The sequence below is a fragment of the Lolium rigidum genome, chromosome 4 (genome assembly GCF_022539505.1).
Source record: "Lolium rigidum isolate FL_2022 chromosome 4, APGP_CSIRO_Lrig_0.1, whole genome shotgun sequence".
NCBI classification, from domain to species: Eukaryota; Viridiplantae; Streptophyta; class Magnoliopsida; order Poales; family Poaceae; genus Lolium; species Lolium rigidum.
The window spans coordinates 261,888,763-261,904,235 of record NC_061511.1 but is presented as its reverse complement, the minus strand read 5'-3'; the positions used below and the strand labels follow the sequence as shown (position 1 = coordinate 261,904,235).

The 15,473-nt window shown below is 48.5% G+C and overlaps 1 long non-coding RNA gene across 1 annotated transcript; it reads right to left on the bottom strand.

Annotated features, from left to right (window-relative positions):
* Window positions 1-11,859: 11,859 nt before the first annotated feature.
* On the bottom strand, window positions 11,860-12,413 carry LOC124707636. Its single transcript, XR_007004948.1, has 3 exons — window positions 12,356-12,413; window positions 11,998-12,078; window positions 11,860-11,915 (listed from the first exon to the last, which is right to left on the bottom strand). It is a non-coding gene; the product is annotated as an uncharacterized LOC124707636 (long non-coding RNA).
* Window positions 12,414-15,473: the final 3,060 nt, after the last annotated feature.

The following is a 15,473-nucleotide window of genomic DNA, read 5'->3' as shown; positions in this document are numbered from 1 at the left end:
TTCATGCCCACAGATCAAATAGCCAATGAATGGACAATAAAAAGTGCATGCAAAAACCCAGCCACAGAGATCGATCAATATATAGCTAGTGTGATCACAAGAACATGCAATCTTTAAAGAATTAAAACGATGCAACTCCCAGGAGCAAGCAACACAACTACTACATTGCTATATATTACAACAAAAGCTCCTCATCGACTTGACCCACGACTTACTCACGCGCAAATACGATCGACGCTGCCACAATCCATCCGGCTACTACTCCCTACTAACGGCCGATGAACATCACAGCGGGAGGATCCGGACCGGTCTCCGCCGCGCCGCGCCACCGGAAGCCGGCTCCGCGCAGCGCGCTCACCGCAGCGAGCCGGCAAACGGAGGCTGTGCCATGTCATCATCCTTTGCCGCATCCACCCGCATGCACGCGCTCCACGGCTGGCTGGCAGCACACACACCCTCGCACCGCCACAACACGGCGATCAATCAATAGATCAATAGCTAGTCTAACCTCAAATGTTTCGACAAGGTACTAAGTAACACAAGTCGACAATAGGCAAGAACCAGCCAACATTCATCCAAGGGCAACGATTGAGCATGACTTCACATTACAAATTAGGCAAGGCTCGCAAGATATACACGGTGAATGAAAAACCACACTAGAGGATAATTTTGATTTGTTATGTTTACTATGAGTGACGAGCTGGTCAGTGAGAACGAATGAGTATGAAATGCAACAGACAAGCTGGCAGCAATTCCATGCTCCTAGTGAAACACCATATGATATATGCAAGACGGAACGTTATTTCTCGAGGTTCACTCGCCTAAGAGCATCTCTATCAAACACCCCATATCGACATGGAAACGTTACTTTGGGCCGATATGGGTTTTTGGTCCATTTTAGGACAGACCCGTGACACCACATCGGTGGTATGGCCTGGAAATGGATTCAGGCCGCAGCCCAAATTAAAACCGTGAATTCCCGTATATATGGCGGTCGGAGAGGCCAATGGGGGCCAAACCCCATCCGCATCCGCTCCTCCGCCTTCCCCTTGCTCCCGGCCGAGCGATAAATCCTGCTCCCGGTCGGCGAGCAAAGCGGCGACGCGCGCGCGCAGATCCAGTCCTCCCTCCTCCCCGCCGGCGAGCGATGGTGTCCGGGCGCGACTCCGGCCGGGCGCGGGGGCGGCCGAGGTCGGCCACGGCGGAAGCTCCAACGACCGCGGCGGGAGCTCCAACGGCCGCGCCGGCGAGAAGACTGGGCCGCGGCGTGGATCCGGCGGTTGTACCGGTTCAGCAGGTACGGCATCGCCAAGCATCCCACGTTCTCGAAGCGCAGGTCCACGGCTGCACCGACACCGCGACTCCTCCTCTTTCGACGGTGCTTCAAGCTCCCGCTAGCCGCCGTCAACGTGAAATTTGTGGTGAAGACGGAGCCCGAAGACGCGCCGGCGCCCGCGTTCGCTCCCGGTGATTATCTCGACGCGGCGGAGTTCGGCGGCTCTGCTGAAAGCTCGCGACAGCGCTGGCCCCGCGCCGCGCGAGCCCGGCGGCAGGCACCCCTCGACACCGTCATCCCGGGCTCGTCTCGCGGACGAGCGCCGCGAGCGGACAAGGCGGGAGGAGTGGCCGCGGAGGTGCAGCCGGGCAAAGTGACTGTGCGGTGACGGGTGAGGAGGCCGCCGGACGGCGCCGCCGCCACGGCCGATAGGACTCCGTGAGCATCCCGGGAGCCAAATTTTCGGTACTAGGGTTGCGTGGCGATGAGAATTAGCTGGAATAGTAGTCCAATTCGAGTAGCTTTTAGTTGATCGTAGCCGAATTTAACTTATGTATGTCATGAATTGCTGAATGCGATGCAAATCTATCTTAGGCGCCAATTTTTTTCTAATATGCGGTTATGTTTAGCGTATTTGATCCATGCGCTCGTTTTACAAACCCCAAATCTGCTTTAGGGTTCCATGAATCGGTGGTTTTGAGATTTGAGGGTTTGGGGTATACGCACAGAGATGCTAGATGTTCTCCGACTTGGCATTTATTTTTCGGATGTGATATATGCCTGGGTGGACCTGATATGCCATGCAAGGAAGCAAGCAAGCGAGGTTCGGAAACTAGCTAGGAGAGACACGGGAACTCGAAAGTCGAAATCTAAATCATGTCTCAGGTGCTCCTGCACGATTCATTGGTCGATCGCAACTCTTGGCAAGCATACATACACGATGAAATCCAAGTAAAATAGGATGGGATCCAAATAAGACATTCTAGCGGAGGGACGGCGACGAGGATGGCCGACGTGGCCAGGGTTGTGGTGGGCAGTCGACGGCATCTCGCGAGAGCCCGGCGGGAGCTTCGTTGGTCGGCGCCATTGATGACTTCGGTAGTGTACCTAGTACGGACTTACATTGATGACTGCGAGTGGCTGCTGGAGGTGTGGCCATGATCAAATTTTATGTGATCAACAGTTTCAAAACTGTTCAAAAGCAAGGCATCGATAAGGAAAATGGTATGGTAGAAAAAATCAACAAAATCCAACAAAGACGAAACACATACATCCCAATTGTCTTGTTCTCCACAGAGTAATCTCTCTCGAGCTCATCCTTCGAGAATACTCGAAGTGTGCTTAGTGGAAATACCGCAAACCCAACAAAATCATTTTTCAATGCGTGAACGACGGCACAAGCACATACGCAGGAGGAGAGTGAAAAATCTAAAATGAGAAATGAACATCAAGCTCATGTCACCCTATATGCCTCGGTTAAGGCTCACGAGTTACAAATCAAAGAACGGAAAGCACACTAACACCTAAATATATCTTAACGACAAAGAGAAAACGAACGAGAGGGTAATTGAAAGCTGCTAACATTATTTACGAAATAGGCGCAATGACTTAGACGACATACCTGATTAAATCACGACTTAAAAGCTCCGATTGTCTTGAGATTCCATTTTTAAGCTGTTGCCTCGACAACAAAAGAGCATATTCTTCCAAATTCTCCAGCAGTTACCAGAAAAAAGCGCAAAGAATTAAGGGAATACTTTAATCGTCGAGAAGCTGGACACACGAAAGTGCATGGTCATATCACTTACATTATGAGGCTACTCTCCCGGAGAAAGCACATACTACGGATAGCCGGGACGGTGAAGTCAATAGCAAGATCCTCAATTGTACAACCTCGATAAGACAAATCAGATGGGCTACGGCATTCCTTTGTCGAACATGATTCCAAGCATTTCCTTTGACAAGTAAGTGCTTTAAACTCCATAAGGGTCGTTGTCCAGTTCGGATCAAATGAATTGATATCATATATATTAAGCTCCTAACAAAGAAAACCTTATTAGCACGAGCAAAAAAAAGTAGTTTGATTGCTAGCGTCGCCGTCGCCAGCGTCCAAAGTCTAGAGTCGCGAATATTCACGCGAGCGCACGCGCTATGCGGTGAGTGGTGCAACCCTATGTGCATCTACCATTTTAGATGTCACCAAGAGCTCCTCCTTGTAAGCTGCTCCAAAGCCTCTTCCCTTAGCAATGTGGGACTAAAGTTTGGTCGTAGCTAGGACAATCCTCTGGATTTTTTATGTTGGGCTTTAGTTACCCTCCATATATCTTGGTCCGAGCCCATCTTTCTGAAGAAATCGCTCAGTCATCCATGCATCCCCTGTTCATCTTGTGCATGTGCCTTGTCTTCTAGTGCTACCTCTTGGCACGAGTGTTTATTTCTTTTTGTTTCCATGCATGTGAGGCGTTCATGCATGGTTTTTTGTCTCTTCGCAGGAGGGGCCTCACTTATGGCACCTGTTGGTGGCTTTAACCTCACAGCCGGTACTATTTTTGTTAGTTCATAATTATTTTGGTTAGGCACCACTAAACCGCGTCGTACGCAGATGAATATTTGAACTCAAATTGGCTCCTACTAGGTGATGACTTTCAGAGCTAGCTAATCATGCAAAAGTAGTTTTTTTTTAATTTTCTGCCAACCAAAAGGAAAACATTTCACTGCCACGCATACGCGTTAAGTGTAGCAAGTCCAAATCCCTCATCTTAGTTTGGATTTTACTCAAGTAACTCGGGCACTAAATCGACCCTTGCGATACACGAAAGTGCTCGCCAGTCCATCGAAAACAACCACTGTATATAGTGGTGGATGTGTGTTAAAAAAATAGTGGTGGATGTGACGTCTCCGTCCATATTCTAGTAAAACAGTACATGATGGTTCTTGATTCGTCTTCCTCCACTTCTCCATCATATCTTCATAATAGATTATCGGGATGAGCAAACTTCAAAATATATCTACATGCCATGTATGAAATTTAGCGCTTTTGTTGAAACAATTTAACCTTTTTCCCGCTTTTGTGCTACCCGCTAGTACACCTGCTATATTTGTGCATGTTGTAGTTTCGATAGGTTGGATAGCAAAATATTATTTTTCTTTGAAGTTTGGGCGGTGGTCATAGGGGTCCTTTGCTTCGTCGGGAAACCGGTGGGACGACTCGATTCGGTCAAGTCGGTCAGGCCCCACGATCACGCAACAACTCTCGGTCGATTAATCAGCTCCAAAAGCATACTAGGCCCAGATCGATCTCTTCTTTTATTTGCTCACCTACAAAACCACCGAGCTAACCTAGCGGTTAAGCTAATTAATCAAGTAACTAAAGGTAAATTTAGAAATTTAAATTTTTGGCATACCCCTGTATTTCTGGACATCATGCCACGGATCAAATAGCTCAATGAATGGACAATAAAAAGTGCATGCAAAACCCAGCCACGAGAGATCGATCAATATATAGCTAGTGTGATCACAAGAACATGCAATCCTTTAAAGAATTAAAACGATGCAAGCACTCGGGAGCAGCAACACAACTACTACATTGCTATATATTACAACAAAAGCTCCTCATCAGCTTGACCCTGACTTACTCACGAGCAAATACGATCGACCAGCTGCCACAATCCATCCAGCTACTACTCCCTACTAACGGCCGATGAACATCACAGCAGGAGGATCCGAACCGTTCCCGCCGGCCACGCCACCCGAGCCAGCCCAGCCAGCCGCGCCACCGAGCCAGCCGCAAGCGGAGCCGTACCATGTCATCATCCTTTGCCGCATCCACCGCATGCACGCGCTCCACGGCTGGCTGGCAGCACACACACCGCACCGCCACAACACGGCGATCAATCAATAGATCAATAGCTAGTCTAACCTCAAATGTTTCGACAAGGTACTAAGTAACCCAAGTCGACAATAGGCAAGAACCAGCCAACATTCATCCAGGGGCAACGATTGAGCATGACTTCACATTACAAATTAGGCAAGGCTCGCAAGATATACACGGTGAATGAAAAACCACACTAGAGGATAATTTTGATTTGTTATGTTTCTATGAGTGACGAGCTGGTCATGAGAACGAATGGAGTATGAAATGCAACGGAACAAGTCGGCAGCAATTCCATGCTCCTAGTGAAACTACCATATGATATATGCAAGACGGAACGTTATTTCTCGAGGTTCACTCGCCTAAGAGCATCTCTATCAAACACCCCATATCGACATGGAAACGTTACTTTGGGCTGATGTGGGTTTTTGGTCCATTTTTAGGACGATTGCAGTACACCACATCGGCGGGTATGGCACGGAAAATGGATTCAGGCCGCGGCCCAAATTAAAAGCCGTGAAATTCCCGTATATGCATGGCGGTCGAGGGAGGCTAATGGGGGCCAAACCCCATCCGCATCCGCTCCTCCGCCCTTCCTACGCACTCCCGCCGAGCGAGTAAATCCTGCTGCATGTCGGCGAGCAAACGCAGCGACGCGCGCGCGTAGATCCAGCCTCCCCTCCTCCCCGCCGGCGAGCGATGGTGTCGGGGCGCCGACTCCAGCGGGCGCGGGGGCGGCCAGGTTGGCCACGGCGGAAGCTCCAACGGACCGCGGCGGGAGCTCCAACGACCGCGCCGGCGAGAAGCACGGACGCGGCGTGGATCCGGCGGTTGTACCGGTTCAGCAGGTACGGCATCGCCAAGCATCCCGCGTTCTCGAAGCGCAGGTCCACGGCTTACCGACAGCACGCGACTCCTCCTCTTTCGACGGTGCTTCAAGCTCCCGCTAGCCGCCGTCAACGAGAAATTGTGGTGAAGACGGAGCCCGAAGACGCGTCGGCGCCCGCGTTCGCGCCGGCGATTATCTCGACGACGCGGAGCTCGAGCGGCTCTCCGCTCGAAGCTCGCGACAAAGCCGGCCTCGCGCCGCGGCCTCGCGGCGACAAGCGCCCTCGATGCCGTCATCGGGCTCGTCTCGCGGACGCGGCCGCCGCGCAGGACAAGGCGGAGGAGTGGCCGCGGAGGAGCAGGGGAAGATTTTCGCCGACCTTGGCAGCGACGGCGTGGTGAGGAGGCCGCCGACGCGCCGCCGCCACGGCATAGGACTCCGTGAGCATCCCGGGAGCCAAATTTTGGTACTAGGTTGCCGTGGCGATGAGAATTAGCTCGAATAGTAGTCCAATTCGAGTAGCTTTTAGTTGATCGTAGCCGAATTTAACTTATGTATGTATGAACTGTTGAATGCGATGCAAATCTATCTTACGCGCCATTTTTTTTTAATATGCAGTTATGTTTAGCGTATTTGATCCGTGCGCTCGTTTTACAAACCCCAAATCTGCTTTGGGGTTCCATGAATCAGTGGTTTTAGGATTTGAGGTTTGGGGTATCCGCTAGAGATGCTAGATGTTCTCTCGACTTGGCATTTATTTTTTCAGATGTGATATATGCACTTGGGTAGACACAAATTTCCAGAACGCATGGCATGGGCATGCGAGAAGCATAGCAAGCGAGCGTTCCGGAAACCAGCTAGGAGAGACACGGGAACTCAGAAAGTCGAAATCTAAATCATGTCTCCGTGCTCCGCATCGATTCATTCATCGTGGCCGCAACTCTTGGCAAGCATACATACACGACGAAATCCAAGTAAAATAGGATGGGATCTAAATAAGACATTCTAGCGGAGGGACGGCGACAGGATGCTGCGGCCCGGCGAGTTGTGGTGGACGCCAACAAGCGAGCATCTCCAGGCTCCGGCGAGAGCTCCGGGTCAGGTCGCACCATTGATGACTTCAGGTATGTACCTAGGTACTGGACTTACATTGATGATCCATGAGGCTGCTTTGGAGGTGTAGCCATGATCAAATTTTATGTGATCAACAAGTTTCAAAAACTGTTCAAAAGCAAGGCATCAATAAGGAAAATGGTATGGTAAGAAAAAAATCAACAAAATCCAACAAAAGACAAGGCACATACATCCCAATTGTCTTGTTCTCCACGGAGTAATCTCTCCAACTCCATCCTCCGAGAATACCCGAAGTGTGCTTAGTGGAAATACCCCGCAAACCCAACAAAATCATTTTTCAATGCGTGAACGAGTAATAAGCACATACATACCGGAGGAGAGTGAAAAATCTAAAATGAGAAATGAACATCAAGCTCATGTCACCCTATATGCCTCGAGCTTAAGGCTCACGAGTTACAAATCAAAGAACGGAAAGCACACTAACACCTAAATATATCTTAACCGACAAAGGAGAAAACCGAACGAGAGGGTAATTGAAAGCCGTCATTATTTACAGAAATGAGAGCAACGAGCATTAGACATGCATACCTGATTAAATCCTGACTTAAAAGCTTCCGAGTTGTCTTGAGATTCCATTTTTTAACTCGTTGCCTCGACAACAAAAGAAACATATTCTTCCAAATTCTCAGCGGTTACCTGAAAAAAGCGCAAAGAATTAAGGGAATACTTTAATCTGCCTGAGAAGCTCGGACACGGAAAGTGCATGGTCATATCACTTACATTATCTGAGCTACCTCCGCAGAAAGCACATACTCCGGATAGCCGAGGACAGTGAAGTCAATAGCAAGATCCTCAATTGTACAACCTCGATAAGACAAATCAGATGGAGCTTACGGCATTCCTTTGTCGAACATGATTCTAAGTATTTCCTTTGACAAGTAAGTGCTTTAAACTCCATAAGGGTCGTTGCCGGTTCAGGATCAAAATGAATTGATATCCATATATATTAAGCTCCTAACAAAGAAAACCTTATTAGCACGACACAAAAAAAAGTAGTTTGATTGCTAGCGTCGCCGTCGCCAAGCGTCCAAAGTCTTAAGTCGCTAATATTCACGCGAGCGCACGCGCTATGCAATGAGTGGTGCAACCCTATGTGTGCATCTACCATTTTGGATGTCACCAAGAGCTCTCCTTATAAGTTGCTCCAAAGCCTCTTCCCTTAGCAATGTGGGACTAAAGTTTGGTCATAGCCGAGACAATCCTCCGGATTTTTATGTTGGGCTTTAGTTACCCTCTATATACCTTGTCCGGCCCATCTTTTCCGAAGAAATCAATCATCCATGCATCCCCTGTTCATCTTGTGCATGTGCCTTGTCTTCCTAGTGCTACCTCTTGGCACGAGTGTTTATTTCTTTTTGTTTCCATGCATGTGAGGCGTTCATGCATGGTTTTTTGTCTCTTCGCAGGAAGGGCCTCACTTATGGCACCTGTTGGTGGCTTTAACCTCACAGCAGGTACTATTTTTGTTAGTTTAATTATTTTGGTTGGGCACCACTAAACCGCGTCGTACGCAGATGAATATTTGAACTCAAATTGGCTCCTACTAGGTGATGACTTTCTAGGCTAGCTAATATGCAAAAGTAGTTTTTTTTTTAATTTTCTGCCAACCAAAAGGAAAACATTTCAACTGCCACGCATCCGGTAAGTGTAGCAAGTCCAAATCCCTCATCTTAGTTTGGATTTTACTCCGTAACTCGGCACTCGTCGACCCTTGCCGATATACGAAAGTGCTCGCCCGACTCCATCGAAAACAACCATGCTATATAGTGGTGGATGTGTGTTAAAAAAATAGTGGTGGATGTGACGTCCTCCGTGCCATATCTAGTAAAGTAGTACATGATGGTTTTTGATTACGTCTTCCTCCACTTCTCCATCATATCTTCATAATAGATTATCGGGATGAGCAAACTTCAAAATATATCTACATGCCATGTATGAAATTTAACGCTTTTGTTGAAACAATTTAACCTTTTCCGCTTTTGTGCTACCCGCTAGTACTCGCTATATTTGTGCATGTTGTAGTTTCGATAGGCTGGATAGCAAAGTATTATTTTTCTTTGAAGTTTGAACTCGGTGGTCATAGGGGTCCTTTGCTTCGTCGTGAAACTCGATGGACGACTCGATTCGGTCAAGTCGGTCGGTGCCCCCACGATCACGCAACAACTCTCGATCAATTAATCAGCTCCAAAAGCATACTAGCTAGCTCGATCTCTTCTTTTTATTTGCTCACCTACAAAACCACTGAGCTAACCTAGCAGTTAAGCTAATTAATCAAGTAACTAAAGGTAAATTTAGAAATTTAAATTTTTGGCATAACCCCGTATTTCCCTGGACATTCATGCCACGCATCAAATAGCCAATGAATGGACAATAAAAAGTGCATGCAAAACCCAGCCACAGAGATCGATCAATATATAGCTAGTGTGATCACAAGAACATGCAATCTTTAAAGAATTAAAACGATGCAACTCCCGGGAGCAGCAACACAACTACTACATTGCTATATATTACAACAAAAGCTCCTCATCAGCTTGACCCTGACTTACTCACAGCAAATACGATCGACGCTGCCACAATCCATCCGCTACTACTCCCTACTAACGGCCGATGAACATCACAGCAGAGGATCCGAACCGTTCCCGCCGCGCCGCGCCACCGAGCCACCGCCCAGCCCTGCGCCACCGAGCAGCCACGGCAAACGGAGCCGTACCATGTCATCATCCTTTGCCGCATCCACCTGCATGCACGCGCTCCACGGCCGGCCGGCAGCACACACACCCGCACCGCCACAACACGGCGATCAATCAATAGATCAATAGCTAGTCTAACCTCAAATGTTTCGACAAGGTACTAAGTAACCCAAGTCGACAATAGGCAAGAACCAGCCAACATTCATCCAAGGGCAACGATTGAGCATGACTTCACATTACAAATTAGGCAAGGCTCGCAAGATATACACGGTGAATGAAAAAACACACTAGAGGATAATTTTGATTTGTTATGTTTCTATGAGTGACGAGCTGGTCATGAGAACGAATGGAGTATGAAATGCAACAGACAAGTCGGCAGCAATTCCATGCTCCTAGTGAAACACCATATGATATATGCAAGACGGAACGTTATTTCTCGAGGTTCACTCGCCTAAGAGCATCTCTATCAAACACCCCATATCGACATGGAAACGTTACTTTGGGCTGATATGGGTTTTTGGTCCATTTTTAGGACAGCACCGCATACACCACACTCGGTGGTATGGCCTGGAAAATGGATTCAGGCCGCAGCCCAAATTAAAACCGTGAAATTCCCGTATATATGGCGGTCAGAGAGGCTAATGGGGGCCAAACCCCATCCGCATCCGCTCCTCCACCTTCCCGCACTCCCGCCGACGATAAATCATGCTCCCGTCGGCGAGCAAACGGCGACGCGCGCGCGTAGATCCAGCCTCCCCTCCTCCCCGCCGGCGAGCGATGGTGTCGGGCGCGACTCCAGCGGGCGCGGGGGCGGCCAGGTTGGCCACGCGCGGAAGCTCCAACGACCGCGGCAGAGGCTCCAACGACCGCGCCGGCGCAGAAGACTGGACGCGGCGTGGATCCGGCGGTTGTACCGGTTCAGCAGGTACGGCATCGCCAAGCATCCCGCGTTCTCGAAGCGCAGGTCCACGGCTTACCGACACCGCGACTCCTCCCCTCTTTCGACGGTGCTTCAAGCTCCCGCTAGCCGCCGTCAACAGAAATTGTGGTGAAGACGGAGCCCGAAGACGCACCGGCGCCCGCGTTCGCGCCGCGTGATTATCTCGACGACGCGGAGCTCGAGCGGCTCCCGCCGAAGCTCGCGACAAAGCTGGCCTCGCGCCCGGCGACTTCGGCGACAAGCGCCACCTCGATACCGTCATCGGGCTCGGCCCGCAGACGAGCCGCCGCGAAGCGGACAAGGCGGAGGAGTGGCCGCGGAGGAGCAGGGGAAGATTTTCGCCGACCTTGGCAGCGACGGCGAGTGAGGAGGCCGCCGACGCGCCGCCGCCACGCATAGGACTCCGTGAGCATCCCGGAGCCAAATTTTGGTACTAGGTTGCCGTGGCGATGAGAATTAGCTCGAATAGTAGTCCAATTCGAGTAGCTTTTGAGTTGATCGTAGCCGAATTTAACTTATGTATGTATGAACTGTTGAATGCGATGCAAATCTATCTTACGCGCCAATTTTTTTTTAATATGCAGTTATGTTTAGCGTATTTGATCCGTGCGCTCGTTTTACAAACCCCAAATCTGCTTTGGGGTTCCATGAATCGGTGGTTTTAGGATTTGGAGGTTTGGGGTATCTGCTAGAGATGCTAGATGTTCTCTCGACTTGGCATTTATTTTTTTCAGATGTGATATATGCACTTGGGTAGACACAAATTTCAGAACGCATGGCATGGGCATGCAGGAAGCAAGCAAGCGAGGTTCCGGAAACTAGCTAGGAGAGACACAGGAACTCGAAAGTCAAAATCTAAATCATGTCTCCGTGCTCCTCGCACGATTCATTGGTCGGCCGCAACTCTTGGCAAGCATACATACACGACGAAATCCAAGTAAAATAGGATGGGATCTAAATAAGACATTCTAGCGGAGGACGGCGACGAGGATGCGGCGAGCCGGCAGGTTGTGGTGGACGCCAACGCCGCAGATCTCGGAAGCCCGGCAGGAGCTCCGGTGGTCAAGCACCATTGATGACTTCGCATGTACCTAGTACGAGACTTACATTGATGATCTGTGGCTGCTGGAGGTGTAGCCATGATCAAATTTTATGTGATCAACAAGTTTCAAAAACTGTTCAAAAGCAAGGCATCAATAAGGAAAATGGTATGGTAAGAAAAAAATCAACAAAATCCAACAAAAGACAGGAACATACATCCCAATTGTCTTGTTCTCCACAGAGTAATCTCTCCAGCTCATCCTCTGAGAATACCTGAAGTGTGCTTAGTGGAAATACCTGCAAACCCAACAAAATCATTTTTCAATGCGTGAACAGTAACAAGCACATACATACCAGAGGAGAGTGAAAAATCTAAAATGAGAAATGAACATCAAGCTCATGTCACCCTATATGCCTCAGCTTAAGGCTCACGAGTTACAAATCAAAGAACGGAAAGCACACTAACACCTAAATATATCTTAACCGACAAAGGAGAAAAGCTGAACGAGAGGGTAATTGGAAAGCTGTCATTAGTTACGTAAATGAGAGCAAGAGAGCATTAGACAAAGCATACCTGATTAAATCCTGACTTAAAAGCTTCCAGTTGTCTTGAGATTCCATTTTTAACTGTTAGCCTCGACTAACAAAAGAAACATATTCTTCCAAATTCTCAGCGGTTACCTCGAAAAAAGTGCAAAGAATTAAGGGAATACTTTAATCTGCTGAGAAGCTGGACACGGAAAGTGCATGGTCATATCACTTACATTATTCGAGCTACTCTCCAGAGAAAGCACATACTGCGGATAGCCGGGGACAAGTTGAAGTCAATAGCAAGATCCTCAATTGTACAACCTCGATAAGACAAATCAGGATGGGCTCCGCATTCCTTTGTCGAACATGATTCTAAGTATTTCCTTTGACAAGTAAGTGCTTTAAACTCCATAAGGGTTCGTTGTCGCTCAGGATCAAATGAATTGATATCATATATATTAAGCTCCTAACAAAGAAAACCTTATTAGCACGACAAAAAAAAAGTAGTTTGATTGCTAGCGTCGCCGTCGCCAAGCGTCCAAAGTCTTAAGTCGCGAATATTCACGCGAGCGCACGCGCTATGCAAGTGTGTGGTGCAACCCTATGTGTGCATCTACCATTTTAGATGTCACCAAGAGCTCTCCTTATAAGTTGCTCCAAAGCCTCTTCCCTTAGCAATGTGGGACTAAAGTTTGGTCATAGCCAGACAATCCTCTGGATTTTTATGTTGGGCTTTAGTTACCCTCCATATATACTGGTCCGGCCCATCTTTTCGAAGAAATCAATCATCCATGCATCCCCTGTTCATCTTGTGCATGTGCCTTGTCTTCTAGTGCTACCTCTTGTGCACGAGTGTTTATTTCTTTTTGTTTCCATGCATGTGAGGCGTTCATGCATGGTTTTTTGTCTCTTCGCAGAGGGCCTCACTTATGGCACCTCGTTGGTGGCTTTAACCTCACAGCCGGTACTATTTTTGTTAGTTTAATTATTTTGGTTAGGCACCACTAAACCGCGTCGTACGCAGATGAATATTTGAACTCAAATTGGCTCCTACTAGGTGATGACTTTCTAGGCTAGCTAATATGCAAAAGTAGTTTTTTTAATTTTCTCGCCAACCAAAAGGAAAACATTTCACTGCCACGCATCCGGTAAGTGTAGCAAGTCCAAATCCCTCATCTTAGTTTGGATTTTACTCCGTAACTCGGGCACTCGTCGACCCCTTGCCGATATACGAAAGTGCTCGCCTTAGTCCATCGAAAACAACCATGCTATATAGTGGTGGATGTGTGTTAAAAAAATAGTGGTGGATGTGACGTCCTCCGTGCCATATCTAGTAAAGTAGTACATGATGGTTTTTGATTACGTCTTCCTCCACTTCTCCATCATATCTTCATAATAGATTATCGGGATGAGCAAACTTCAAAATATATCTACATGCCATGTATGAAATTTAACGCTTTTGTTGAAACAATTTAACCTTTTTCCCGCTTTTGTGCTACCCGCTAGTACCTCGCTATATTTGTGCATGTTGTAGTTTCGATAAGCTGGATAGCAAAGTATTATTTTTCTTTGAAGTTTGAACTGGTGGTCATAGGGGTCCTTTGCTTCGTCGGGAAACCGATGGACGACTCGATTCGGTCAAGTCGGTCGTGGCCCCACGATCACGCAACAACTCTCGGTCCGATTAATCAGCTCCAAAAGCATACTAGCTAGCTCGATCTCTTCTTTTATTTGCTCACCTACAAAACCACCGAGCTAACCTAGCAGTTAAGCTAATTAATCAAGTAACTAAAGGTAAATTTAGAAATTTAAATTTTTGGCATAACCCCCGTATTTCCTGGACATTCATGCCACAGATCAAATAGCCAATGAATGGACAATAAAAAGTGCATGCAAAACCCAGCCACAGAGATCGATCAATATATAGCTAGTGTGATCACAAGAACATGCAATCTTTAAAGAATTAAAACGATGCAACTCCCAGGAGCAGCAACACAACTACTACATTGCTATATATTACAACAAAAGCTCCTCATCAGCTTGACCCTGACTTACTCACAGCAAATACGATCGACGCTGCCACAATCCATCCGGCTACTACTCCCTACTAACGGCCGATGAACATCACAGCAGGAGGATCCGTACCGCTCCCGCCGCGCCGCGCCACCCAGAGCCAGCCCAGCAGCCGCGCCACCTAGAGCCAGCCGGCAAACGGAGCTGTACCATGTCATCATCCTTTGCCGCATCCACCTGCATGCACGCGCTCCACGGCTGGCTGGCAGCACACACACCTGCACCGCCACAACACGGCGATCAATCAATAGATCAATAGCTAGTCTAACCTCAAATGTTTCGACAAGGTACTAAGTAACCCAAGTCGACAATAGGCAAGAACCAGCCAACATTCATCCAAGGGCAACGATTGAGCATGACTTCACATTACAAATTAGGCAAGGCTCGCAAGATATACACGGTGAATGAAAAAACACACTAGAGGATAATTTTGATTTGTTATGTTTCTATGAGTGACGAGCTGGTCATGAGAACGAATGGAGTATGAAATGCAACGAACAAGCCGGCAGCAATTCCATGCTCCTAGTGAAACACCATATGATATATGCAAGACGGAACGTTATTTCTCGAGGTTCACTCGCCTAAGAGCATCTCTATCAAACACCCCATATCGACATGGAAACGTTACTTTGGGCTGATATGGGTTTTTGGTCCATTTTTAGGGACGGACCAGTACACCACATCGGTGGTATGGCCTGGAAAATGGATTCAGGCCGCAGCCCAAATTAAAACCGTGAAATTCCCGCATATATGGCGGTCAGTAGGAGGCTAATGGGGGGCCAAACCCCATCCGCATCCGCTCCTCCACCTTCCCCGCTCCCGCCGACGATAAATCATGCTCCCGTCGGCGAGCAAACGGCGACGCGCGCGCGTAGATCCAGCCTCCCTCCTCCCGCCGGCGAGCGATGGTGTCGGGCGCGACTCCCGCGGGCGCGGGGCGGCCAGGTTGGCCACGGCGGAAGCTCCAACGACCGCGGCAGAGGCTCCAACGACCGCGCCGGCGAGAAGACTGGACGCGGCGTGGATCCGGCGGTTGTACCGGTTCAGCAGGTACGGCATCGCCAAGCATCCCGCGTTCTCGAAGCGCA